Source organism: Haemorhous mexicanus, chromosome 21 (assembly GCF_027477595.1).
Source record: "Haemorhous mexicanus isolate bHaeMex1 chromosome 21, bHaeMex1.pri, whole genome shotgun sequence".
NCBI classification, from domain to species: Eukaryota; Metazoa; Chordata; class Aves; order Passeriformes; family Fringillidae; genus Haemorhous; species Haemorhous mexicanus.
The window spans coordinates 8,430,000-8,443,567 of record NC_082361.1 but is presented as its reverse complement, the minus strand read 5'-3'; the positions used below and the strand labels follow the sequence as shown (position 1 = coordinate 8,443,567).

The 13,568-nt window shown below is 44.7% G+C and overlaps 1 protein-coding gene across 5 annotated transcripts in view; it reads right to left on the bottom strand.

Annotated features, from left to right (window-relative positions):
* TNC (tenascin C) overlaps nucleotides 1-4,638 on the bottom strand; it is a 75,885-nt gene extending 71,247 nt beyond the window's left edge. Inside the window, exon 1 of one of the 5 annotated variants that reach the window (XM_059865112.1) lies at nucleotides 4,283-4,638. The gene's annotated coding sequence lies outside the window, so the exon portion shown is untranslated. The remainder of the gene's footprint in view (nucleotides 1-4,282) is intronic. The other 4 variants (XM_059865108.1, XM_059865109.1, XM_059865110.1 and 1 more) reach the window with 4 other exon arrangements.
* Between the last annotated feature and the right edge of the window lie 8,930 nt (nucleotides 4,639-13,568).

The window sequence follows — 13,568 nt, the reverse complement described above, 5'->3', positions numbered from 1 at the left end:
TAGTTATAAGGCCATGTCTATCATTCATTCAATGCTAAAAAGTCACACTAAATTGTTCAAACTTTGCCCTTTTAGCAGAAGGATCCCCATCTATTCCTCTTTTCAATGCCCAGACCCTTCCTGCAGGCTCCAGAGCCACCTCTTGTCAGGCAGGGTCCCACTGACTCCTCCTCCCCCTCTGCCCATTCCACACCGTGGGCTTACATCATGCTCTCAGGGATTTCAGGGGCTGGAACCATGCCCAGCCTCTAACTTTTCCCACATGTGGAAGGCTTTTAGCTCCAGCTCTGACTGGCCAGAGGGTCAGACACACGAGTGGACAGCAAGCACCGAGGTTTCACACTTGTAGAAACCCTGAGCTCGGTGGAAACTGCAACAACTCAGGATTGTCCCTCAGGGTTCTCCATTTCTCTGCTTTCCAGCAGTCCCCTTCCTCAAAGAACTGCCTTCTTATTTCCTTTTTCTCTTCACTATACAAAGAATTTTGTGGGGAATAGCTAATAATAGGAATTGCAGGTTCTTTGTGGCAGAGAGCATAATTTATCAAACCCCTTCACTCCTAATACAGTGAGGCTCCAAAATGCTGGAGCAATTATTACAACATCAACCAACCAAAGACATGGACAACAAGTCCTCTTTAATATGAAGCACTTTAAGGAACTAAATTGCATCTTAAAAACTCATAAGCAATCTGTACACATTCCTAATCTTGAGCTCTTGACCTCAGGTTATGGTGTTTCCTGTCTAGAACTCATTAATTACTAATCCTATAATTGCTTTCAGTTTTGAACATTTCCGAGCCTGGTAGATGACAAAATATTAACTTATTTCACTTAGATTGCTGCCTTCCTTAGTTTCCCACTTCAGCAACAATGATTTTTTCTGCAATATGACATCAGCAGCTTCCTTAAAACCACTAAGGGCAGCTATTACATTTTACAGTAGTTTCAGACATCTGCAGTTTATAACCACAGGGTTATACCAGAGCTCAGTCTTTGAGCAGGGTGTGCTAAGCTCACACCAGTAATTAAGCCTGAGAAAGCACACGTTGGTAAATCAGAGCCCAGTTTCAAAGCCCTGTATCTCAAACTGACACAGTTCAAAACAAATTCCTTTTATTATTGGAAAGCTGAGATTTCGAACTTTCCAGGGATGTAAATCATCCACTCCTAAGCCTGGAGTTTTATGAGCCACTAGACTTTAAAACTGTCAGTGGCCCTTCAGCTTAGCAGACTGTGATGGCACGAGGCCAAGGAGGAATTTATCAAGTCACAGACTTCAAGTGAGAGCAATTATTCAGGCACTCTGGATTTCTCGTGGCACAGAGGTGGGACAGGTGGATGTGTGGCTGATAAGCAAGCAGACACCACCCTCTGCATTAATCTTCCTTCCAAAGGTGATATTCCTCCAGGGGTACCAGGGCTCTCCAAGGGATACAGGACTGGATGGAAACTCTTTCTCCCGTACATCCACTTCCACCAGACACCCATTGTCCAAGCCAGGACAATTAAATGCCATCAGCACCACTTAAACCTTTAGGCACATCCTACAAGGCTGTGTAGACAGAGGCACTGTGGTGTTGTACCAGGAAAGCAGCACAGAACTGGTCAAGCTGGTTTTCCAAATGGTTTTGCCAGGAGGGATGAAAGGGTTAAAGCTCTGGCTCCAAAGCAGCATCACTGTTTCACAGACACTTCTGCTTTTTAGTTCTGCCTGACTCTTGAAAAGGATGAGAGTCCCAAAAGGCACAGACCCTGCCTTTTAATCTCATTTTCTTATCAAAAAGTGAGACAATGCTCAAGAACAAACTTTGACAGTCTCTTTATAGCAAGTCAGAACGTCTTCACCCACGAACAGTCTTTGGCTTTTTTGAGATATTTTATAAAAAGCACTAATATGAAAAAAAAGCTGAATGTCAAAAACCTTTAGAAATTATGTTAGAGCAACATGATAGTTAAGTTTGAGTGAATACTGAGGAGAAATGATTCAGTTTTAAAGAGCTGGGATAATAAAAGAGAATGGCTTTCAAAACGTCTCCACCTAACAGTTACTCAGAATTTGTGGAGCACATTTTAGCCTGTGCTTAGGGATTTCCCCAGTAAGTTCTAACACCATTAAGCATCACCATTTCAACAGAAGATTTAGGTCTCATTGTTTGTCTTTTCCATGTGCCCATGACCACCATCAGTGATTTCTGTAGCAGAATTTCTGCTTTCTCTCCAGATGAGACCTGACATTCTCATCTGCAGGCTGGGGGCTTTGCTGCAGATCCTTTGGCTCTTCCAGGGCTCTGGAAACACTGATAAAGTAACTCCAGTGACAGGATTAAGGGCTGGGACTTGCAAAGAAATTTCTCTGGGCTGAAAGGAGCCAGAGGATAAAATTAATGAGCAAAAAATGTGGGAGATGAAAGCCAGTTTGTTCTTTGGGAGAGTACTGTGACAGGGTCAGTGATGGGAGTCACAGCCTTTGTCACTCCTGTCCCATTGCCCTGCTCAGTTCAGGTGCAAATCCTCCCCAGAGCACAGGGCAGGACCTGCCAGGAAAGCTGAGCTGCAGACAGACCAGTTATCTTCTCTTGGCTAAGCACTTTGATCTGGCCAAACTTCTTCAGATTCTATTTGCCCCTGTGTTCCCAACAGCCCAAACGCCATCACATTTCTGCAAGTTTCCCTAGGATTCAAAGGATGGTCCCCAATCCCCACTGTCCACCTCATTTTTGGACTCCAGCAGCCCTAAACAGAGCAACCTGGTCTAGTGGAAGGTGTCCCTGCCCATGGCTGGAGCTGGATGATCTCAAAGGTCCCATCCAACCCAAACCTTTCCATGATTTCACAGCTTTAAAAGGCAAATGCACAAACCCAGCACAATTAAACAACCCTCACGTGTAACATTAATCAGAAAGTTTGTAAAATGAATTCCCAATATTTAATATGGTCTTAAGAAATTAAAACAGGAGAGAAAATCAAACCCAACAGCTGGACAGCAAGGCTTTCACCCAGACCATAGAATCACATCCACCTCATTGTTTTCTGGTTTTTCACGAAGAAAAGCTTTTATAAATCTTTTTATTTTGCTTTTTAATTTTATATTTCCACTGTGCAGCACAATACATCACCATCATTTCAATCTGAACATTCCTTTCCATAGTATGAGACAGACTTTTCAGAAGTTTAGATAACCTGCCAAAAACTCCTCTGTCCTGGTAGCCAGACAGAAAATCAGGCAGGGAAAACTCTGCAAAGGTGATGTAACAAAGTCTTGAGTGACTGAGTTTAGCTCCCAAATGAATCTAAGTGTGTTCACCTTCTCCCAGCCAGCTTCTCCTTTTTAAGCCAATTTGAGCCTCGTTGGTAAGTGCAGACACAGTCATGCAGAAAATCTCAGTGCACCAGGAGCTGAGACACGGAGCAAGTGCCTCTGTTTTTCCATGAGGATGGAGAATTTCACCCTCCCGCTCCCAGAACCCACCCAGCACAGCAGGGGTAATAAAATACCACTTGAATCTTCCTTTGTGCTTTGCTCCCCACTGCAGGCTAATATTACCAGACTTTTAAAAGAAACTGGAGACCAGTGGGGGTGGGGAGGAAGGTGACAAAGGCTTTGGTGCAAAGAAAAAAAGTGTGGGGACAGCAAATGACCAGTGGGAAGGGTCCAGCTCTCATCAGGTCACAGACAGGAGCACAAGAAGAGTTTTGCTTGGGAGGGTTAAAACCTGTGAGTCTGGTTTGGGAGGTGAGGATGGGGGAAACATTTATAGGACTCCAGGAGCCAAGAGGAAACCCCAAATCTGCTTTCCTGCCCTGCCTGTCAGTCTGGGCTCTGTGAGGATGTCCAGCACCCAGCCAGCTCCTGCTCCATTCATTCATTGGGTCGGGTGGATGTCCTCGAGCCATTTCTGACATTACTGCACAGGACAGTGCAGACAGACTTCGAGGCAGGCATGCTCCAATCCCAAATGATTCCCTAACAAGATCCCTGCCCATCCAGACATTTCTGACATTACTGCACAGGACAGTGCAGACAGACTTCGAGGCAGGCATGCTCCAATCCCAAATGATTCCCTAACAGGATCCCTGCCCATGCAGACATTTCTGACATTACTGCACAGGACAGTGCAGACAGACTTCGAGGCAGGCATGCTCCAATCCCCAATGATTCCCTAACAGCATCCCTGCCCATTGACCTGGCAGCCACATTCACCAGGGCCGTGCTGGAGCGCGGGGTCACTGCAAACTCGTGTGCGAGAGGACTTCTTAATTCAGGGAGGAAGCAGACTTACCTTAGAGACTCTGCCAGAGCTTAGATCCTGCTGTGAGCAGCCTCCATGAAATAAATACGCTGTTCAAAGCCAGCTGGGCTCTCCTGACTTTTGTTGCCGTCCTGTCAAAACTCGGCGAAGTTGCGTTGTCCGGTGCCGTGTGCGAGCGCCAGGCAGCGAGCTTTGACAGCAAGGCAAACTGGTCAGAGCAGCCAGATTCTGCTGGGTTTATATAGCTGAGCTGCAAATCCTGATCCTTGGCTCGTTCCACTGTAATAGGACGCCTGAAGGCATTTTTTTTTCAGTTTTGCTTTAAAGGAACAGCCTCTCTCTCTCTCTCTCTCTGGCGGGCACACACTCACACACTCATGCTGTCATCCCCAGGCACACACACACACACACACACACACACTCACACACTCACACTCACACAAAGAATTTGCATGCGATTTATGGCTAAAGAAGGAAACCCCCTGAACCATTCAAAAAGAAAGTCAGCTCAGGGCAAATGACTCAGAAAGCAGAATATTTTCCCTACAGCATCAGCGGAGTGCATTATCAGGAGTTTTAATCCCCTCACCCCCGTTATTTGAACGTTGTGAAATAGTAGCAAGCTTACACGAAATCAGGGGAATCACAAGCAGGGTTTAAATTCTAGAGACTCCTACAGAAACTAATGGGTTTAATGTTGGTGTAAATAGACCCCGCTCCACTGGAATCAACTGCAAAATTCAGATTTACAAACAGAGGATCTGGCATATTCCCATTTTTTCAAGCTGTCATCTCTTTCTCATCCTTTTGCCCTCCTGCTCTGAAGAGCTGCAGGCAGAAGTGTGGGGAATTAATGAGAAAAGTGAGCAGAGTCGTTGCCTGAGTCTTTGTAAAAAAAAAAACAAACCAAAAACACAAACAAAAAAAAACCCCAAACTAAAATAGGAGAGATAAAAGCCCAAAGAGGACAGCACAGGAGGGATTCCCTTTCTTCTCAGATCAGATAAAAAGAGATTACGTGGCTGTCTGTGTGTACAGATAACCCAAGCACTTCTGTGAGGCTCAGGGCTTCCCTGCTTCCCAACCCGGAGCTCTCAGTGACACACAGAGCGCTCAGCTGGGACCTTTCCAGGGCTCTTTGTTGTCTCTGAGTACCCTGGAACCTGAGGCTTGTGGCAAAACAGAGAAGATCACAGTTAAAGAATTCTCATTAGCACGGATTTCCCTCCCTGACACTACAATCCTGTACCCCAGCCCGCCGTGCTCTGGGTTTCTGTTTCCCCTGGGTTCTGCTGTTGGGGAGGTGGTGGCAGAGGAGGAAGGAGGAAGATTAATCTTGAACTTTCAGGTCTGTCTTCCAGGATAAAGGATGAAATCACTCTTCTGTTGGATGGTTTAGAAAGCAAGACTTACCCATACATGTCTGAGGGCCATGAAAGCACAAACCTCTGCTCCTGGGATGCTCCTCAGGGGCAAAGATGCTCCTAAGGATAAGAACAGATTGCCTGGGAATTTTGGGTGATATTCCTCTCTGAACACATCTCCTCCCAGCTGGCCTTTCCCTGGCTCCACGGGCACATCTCTCTGTGAGGGAGGGGTGTGAATCTGTGTCAGACAGGCTCAGGCTGGAGCTCAGGGCAAGGTTCTTCCCCCAGAGGGTGCTGGCACTGCCCAGGCTCCCCAGGGAATGGGCACGGCCCCGAGGCTGCCAGAGCTCCAGGAGCCTTTGGACAGCGCTGCCAGGGATGCCCAGGGTGGGGCTGGTGGGGTCTGGGCAGGGACAGGGGCTGGGCTGGGGGATCCCTGTGGGTCCCTCCAGCTCAGGATATTCTGTGGTTCAGGATTTTTTCCTTTCTCCTCCTCCAGAGCACTACCAATCCTACACATGTAGGAAAGGATGGGGGAATCCCTGGCCCTGAAATTCTGACTATTTTAGGAGACCATAAAATGCAGAGCTTTTTTGCCCACTGAACTACTTTAATTTTCCTTGCTGTGGCTTTTCTGTATAACATTGGCCCCCTGTGTGCCTCCTCTTATGTCTGGTTATCTCACTGAGCTCACCCCGAGCTCCCCATGCACAGCATAAATTTTGGTCTTTTCCAAATATCAACACCCATTTCCAATTTCTGCTTTAATTCTGTGAAATGCTGAGTTTCCTAACAGTCATGCCCTCAGAGAAGAAATGAGCCTGTGCTGAAAAAAGGGTCAGAAATGTTACTAAAGGCATTGGACCCTCCTTGAGCACTGATTTCTTAGAGGAACATCTTGTTCTGGGCAGCTCCACCAGCCCCAGAGGCAGTGGGGTTGTTGAATACAGTCATCAGCAGGTCTCCAATTTTTGTGTGCAATTCTCAGAACCTTCTCCAGCTGGTCCTGCAGCCAGCCTGGGCCAGCTCTGCTTCATTTCAGGGTGTGAAATAACCCTGAGCTTGTTGGATCCTTCACTTCAGAGCTGGACTCAATCCTTGTGTGTCACCTCCAGCCCAGAATGTTCTGTGATTTAAGGATGATTTCTAACTCAATGAAGTGTGAACTCAAGACCAAAACCTGCATGGGAGATGTAACACAATTTTTCCAATAAAATCAGGATGGGACTCTGGAAATGATAGTTCTCCTTACAATGAACAACTTCCTGTCTCTTATTTCAGTAGTTCTTTCACAAAACACTTTATTTCCCTGTCCATACACACAAGTCTACACAAGTTAAAGTCAAACTGAGGGAAGAAACTTGTGGGATTTATTTTGGGAGCAATTGCTAATGCCATTTTTTCCACCAACAGCTGCTGAATCAAAAGTTAAATTAATTTTTTCTCCAATAATTCACCACCCACTTACCTGACTTAAAAAAAAAAAATAAAAATGCCACAGGAGATAAGTTCCAGGTAAGAGTTCAGGCTTGTTCTTGTTTTATCTTTTTTGGGCTCACCCATCCTTAATCACACTCTGTGGCAAACACTGAACCATCGGCTGAGTCAGAAGCAAATGATAACATGAAAGAACAGGGAAAATGTATTTTAATCAGAAAATTAGCTGCAGGTTGTGATCTCTAATGAGCAGGACCAGCACTGGATTCTGTGCCCTGGGGTGCCCTCTTTCATTGGATGAATGTGGAGAGAAATTGATTTTTTTTTTTTTTTTAATGAAAGGAACAGGGAGGAATTAAATGAACACTGAGCTGAATATGCTGGAGTTTGTTGCTGTGGTTTTATGGGCTTGCAAGTCAGTGTTAAGATGAAATTCAAAGATCTATGGAAAGTCATAAATTATAAACAAACCTAGAAATAGTTTGGTATTTATGAAAGCCTAAAAGAGACCAGCTAATTGTTTGGGGAAATATTACTGAAATGCAAAAAGCCTCCTCATTATTACCTTGGGCCAAAATTGTTACAACACAGGTAATTAGATTTTGTTCCAATTTAATACCTGTGCTGGTTCACCCAGCCCTAGGAAAAATCTGCTTTGTAGCAGCATATGTGAGAGTGAAAGCTGCCCTGAATGTGAATTAACAGCACCCTCAGAGGAGCCTGAGAATCTTTTGCCATGCCCAGAGTGCAGGCAGTTCCAGGAGCACCCAGATGGGAATGCAGTGAGCCACTGGGATACAACATCTGGAACATAAATGACAAGATTTGAACCATTTTAGAGGCATTCAGTGCTTGAGGCTGGAAGGAAATGTATTTATCAGAGAAAACTCATGTTAGAATAGAATCACAGAGTATCCTGAGTGGGAAGGGACCCACAAAGATCACCCAGGGCAGTTCCTGGCCCTGCACAGACACCCCAACAGTCCCACCCTGGGCACCCCTGGGAGCTCCTGGAGCTCAGCAGCCTCAGGGATGTGAGCACAGAGCAGGGCAGGGCAGGGGGCAGGAGCCAGAGAGCAGCCCCAGGTGAGTCCCAGGGAATCCATCCTGCTGGAAACTCCTTTAGCTGCAAGGGGAAGAGGAAAAATCAAGGTTTAAAGAGAGACTCTGATATCACAGGGCTGATCCTTAAGGAGACTTTAGGATTCTTTCTGTGCTCCAGTCTGAAGATTGATGATTTTAGGTCAATTTCTTTGACTCTTTTTCACTGAGTCTTCTTTCCCTAAATTTTCTGGTTTTCCAGACCATGTTCACAAGGTTTTCCTGGCACAGAACCAAGACCAAAATGCTTTTGTCTTTCCACCTGCATTGCCTTCATTCCTTTGCAGCTGTAGCCAAACACAGCTCAGTTAATTGTGGTTCATATCGAGCAATATTCCAGCAGTCCTGCTGAAACTCTGGCTCTTGGGTTTCCACCTTTTCTGCTACTTTTCTGTTGGTTTCCCAGGAATTTGCAGAAAACCATTTGCTGCTTCTTCTTTGACAATTGTTTGCAAACAAACTGATTTTTATGAGAGCATTGTCTTACAACCACTCAACACAATTAAACTAGACACTTCAGGTTACTTCCCCAGAAAACATCTCAATTATTGCTTTAAATATCTATTTACAATAATTCACGTTTTTTTCTACACTAAAATTCTCCCTTCCCTGATGTGATGACTCAAAAGAGCTTCTAAACACTGCAGACTTTTGGCCACTTTTCTAGTGAAAACACTCATTTATATAATTATAATTTATATAATTATATCTTGGTAGAGCTTTCCCAAATACTGAGTAGTGGTCAGACTGCCATGCTGAAGACAACATTAATTTGGGGAGGGATTGATCCTGACAATTGCAATCCATGTTAAAAGATGCCCAGAGAATGCAGAAGCTCATTCCTAACCCTGGGGAAGTCTGAGCTAAATAAAATGCAGAAATTTAATTCCTGCACAAGTAAAAAACTGTAAAGGCAATGCCCCATAATATTCACTGATATGTTAAATATCACACCAAACACTAAAAAAAACACGAAGAAAAAATACTCAACAATTTTGGAATTTTTGAGAGATGATCTCCAAAAAGGAGAAGGAAATTTCCTCTCTTATTTGTATTTCTTGTTTGTATCAGAGCATTTCCCAAGGGCTGCATTTGTGAATGAAGAAACAGGAAGCAGCTGCTGGGGACAGCTCCACAGGGGCTGTGCAGTGCCTGGGGTTGGGACAGACACCCCTCAGCCTCTGCAAGGAGCTGACAGTGTCCTGGCTGGGTCTGCCAACCTGGGAAGCCACAGGCTCAATGACAAACAAGCAGGAATTGAGCAAATATTGGTGTTTAATAAAGTTATTTCCAGCTCTCTGGTCACATCAGTGTCCCAAAGCTGTGGGACACCAGAGAGTGGGACCTGACCTTGATCCTCTTTTCCCCTGATCCATAAAATAAAAGTCCTTTGGAAGAGAGGCATCAGCACACTGACAACCACCAGACAAAAAAATGTGTTGCTAGTGATATCACAAACATTTACAAAGATAATCTCTGGGCAAAACTCCCTCGAGGAAAATCAAAATAAAAAGAATAAATAGACAATGACGACTATGCTGGTACATAAATATTTTCCATGCACGCTGCTGGTGTCAGGCTTGGTGAGACAGAGTGACTTCTTTGGCTTTTATCATATTTGCAGTAGATTTATTAGAAGTTTATGTGACAGACTATGGCTTTGGCTATGCACCAAGGTATGAAAACTGACAAAGAAGAGAACATCAAACCCCTGAGGACTGAGGGAGAAAGTGAAGCTGGATCTATGGGCTGGTGTAAAGTTTATCAGCTCATTAGCATCAATCCAAGAGTGTTTAATCCAGAGAGGGCACAGGGAAAACAACTCAGCTGCTGAAAAGGTTTTATCCTGTGCCACAGCAATTTGTACCCTCCGAGTGCTTGGCTTCATAAAAATGCTCAAGTGCTTCTACACATCCCAAAACACTTACATGCACTTTACTGCAATCATGTTTTTAAGGTTGCTGGTGTCAAAATTGCAGCTAATCATGTTAAACATACCCCTAAATGTCTGGCAGGCACAGTTTCCCTACTGAAGCTTAAGTAAGGAAAACAGCAAGGCAGAAATCTGTAGTTCTCATCCATTCCAGAGGAAACATGTTCCAATCTGATGAAAAGCAGCATGTGCCCCACGGGGAAGAGGACTCCTGCTGCTAGTGAAGTCAGAGAGTGGATAAAGATACAGCACAAACAGAGGGGAGCACACCTGAGCATCCATTTGATAGAAAAACTGATGGGAATCCACAGAATCCCAGAGTGGTTTGGGTTGGGAGGGACCTTAAAGCTCATTTCATTTTATCTCCCTGCTGTCCACCAGGCCACAGCTCCACCCAGCCTGGTCCCTTCCAGCCCAAACCAATCTGGGATCCCATGGTTTCTACTCAATTCACTCCAATAAGAGCAGAAAGGACCTGTCTGCCTGTCTGTGCTTTGAGTAAAAAGAAAACTCTCCCCAGAAGAAAGCCATCTGTGCAATGCTGAGAATCTCTAGGTGTGGCTGAGAAGACAAAAAAATCCCCAAATAACTGAAAACCTGTTTGTGTTGGCCTTAAGTCTCTGGCCTTCAAAGCATATCCTAGAATAATTGTTTTAAAGTATTAAACCATGGTCATAGATTAGGAAATAAAGGGATATTTAACCTCCCCATCCAGCAGATAAAGCCATCAGGGGAAGTCAGGAATTTGCTCTGCAGTTCTCAGCCTCTGCTGACAGCAGGAGGTGAAGGGGTCCCAGAAGGAGCAGAGAGGAGGAGGCAGCAGAGCTCTGTGAGCACAGCACTGGCACAGGAGTTTTCTGTGAAACTTGGAAGTGGTCTGCAATTTTCCAAGGAAGAACTAAACTTTGGATGTAGAACCTCATGCTCAAGAGCAAAATCCCTGGAGCAGGGGCAGGGGGCTGGAAAAAGCAATAGATATATACATTTAAAACATAATTTTGCCTTCCTCAATTACTAACAAGGAGAGTTTTATGGCTAAATTTTCCTAATTTTTTCCTGACTGCTTGATAACACAAAAAAACACATGGTCAGGGAAAAGCAGACTTGTGGGAATTTCCACTGGATTTCCAGCTTTATCTTGATTTTGACTGGAAAGTTTGAAGTAGTTTCTCTCCTCTGTTTCTTATCTGAATTTTCCCCTTCTTATCTGGAATATCACATCCAAATTGCTAAATATTGCCAAGATCCAGCTCATGATCATCCTCCTCTCCCTGGCAGTGAGGTGCTGGAGTCCTGGATGCTGAGAATTTTAAACTTTCTGTGCTGAAGGGCACAGACCTGCAAGAAAATGCTATATTTGACCTGGAACCATGGAAAAAAGCTTCCAAAATTGAATGATAGCACTGGGTGTGTCGTTTGGGTGTGTAGTTTGATTAGAAGTGTGTAATATCATTGGGTGGAAGACTTCAAGGTTTTAGAATATAGCAATAGATATGGGGCAAGATGGGGGTTTTAGGGTGGAGGCTGGTCCTTCTTCACCTTCTTCTTGACCTTCTTCTTGACCTTCTTCCTTCTTCTTCCTTCTTCTTGGCCTTCTCCTTTCTTCTTCTCCATGGGTTTAGATGGTATTTTGTAACTGGACAGAAAAGTCTGCATTGCAGACTTGGAGTGATTAGTTATTGGGTTAAAAGTGAAAATAATTTAGGTGTCATTTCTTAATTGGATAGTTTAGCCTTAAAAGACCTTGTAACAAGAGTTAGTTAGCCATTTAGTAGCTTGTTCACAGAATTCACAGAATCCCTGGGTTGGAAGAGACCTTCAAGCTCATCGAGTCCAACCCAGCCCCAACACCCCAACTCAGCCCTGGCACCCAGTGCCACATCCAGGCTTTGTTAAACACACCCAGGGATGGGGACTCCACACCTCCCTGGGCAGAACATTCCAGAACTTTATCACCTTTCTGTAAAAGCCTTTTCCTGATATTCAACCTGAATTTCCCTTGGCACAGCTTGAGGCTGTGTGCTCTGGTTCTGTCAGTGCTGCTGGAGAAAGAGCCCAGCCCCAGCTGAGCACAGGCACCTGTCAGGAGCTGTGAGAGTGATGAGGGCACCCCTGAGTCTCCTTTTCTCCAGGCTGAGCACCCCCAGCTCCCTCAGGGGTTCCTCTCAGGGTTTGTGTTCCCAGCCCCTCTCCAGCCTCATTGTCCCCTCTGGATGTGCTGGAGTGTCCCAAAGTTCTTCCTTGTTGGTAAAATGCTGTAGAACTCACCACTTCAATATGGATAAGAAATAATAAACACCTAAGCCTGAACAGGAAATATTGTCTTGAGAGTTTCAACCCCTCTTGACAGAGGTAGAAAAAAGGAGCCAAAACCAGCAGTGAGGGGAGCTGACTGAAGCTCCTTCTGCCCTCCCCTCTCTGCTTACAGCTTGTCATAGTTCAGACAGTCCCAATACAAAGCACCACTCCATTTTCAGAAGGCTTCAAACTGTTTTTATCCTAGCCTGCATGCTTTTTATACATTCTAACAAACTCATCAGTTTACACCTTACTCTCTGGTCACAGAAACAAAGTGCTCATTGGAACAGGCAGTTGCAGGTTTCTCTGATTTCTCCTTCTTTCTTTCTTGGTTTCTGTGTCAATGACCTTGGTAGGAAATTCTTCCATGGGTGAACGTGGATCCTCTTATCTAACTTCTCTCTGCTTTCAGCAATTGCTGTAAAACCTCCTGCACAGCAGCTGAGGTCACCAATGCAGAGCAGAGGGAGCCCCTCTTTCCTTGCCTTTTCCCCCAGCGTTTCCGGAAGGAGCCTGGACACCTCTGCTCATATCCTGCATTTGGCTTCTTCTGGGACCAAAGGGAAACCTCAAAGCAGATGGGATTTAGCTTACTTACATTCTCTATAGCTAACTCAGGTTTTATTAAACACAGCTGTAATCCCAGACTTCGGATGCGTGAGCTCACTGCTGACGTCACTGCTGGGCCTTTGGAAATCCAGCCCAGCAAGAATTTTGAGGGGGAAGGAAAAAAAAAGAATGAGACAGAGGATTTGTCATGAATTTGTCATGAATTGAGCAAAAAAAGGAAGTTGTAACCGAGCCCAGAACAATCCTTTTGTTCTTCACATCCAGCTTAGACTGAGAGCAGAGTCCATCAAATAGCACAGAAAAAGAAAAATATACACCAGGCTAAACCAGGATAAGGCTTGATTGATTTCTCCTTATACCAGCTGCCTTCCCTGCATTCTCCAAACCCAGCAGCACCCTGTGACCTCCTCACAAATTTAGGGCTCTCTCAACAACAACAGCACAAGAGCAAATTTAGTTTAAACTTTTTTCTTGCTCATAACCACTTTTCTCAAACCACATTTAAGTTTATCTTTGTTTCAGAGCCAGAAAATAAAGCAAACCTCCAGGAGAGAATAATCCAAATGACTGCACATTAAAACAAGGTTGATTTTATGACAGTGCAACAATA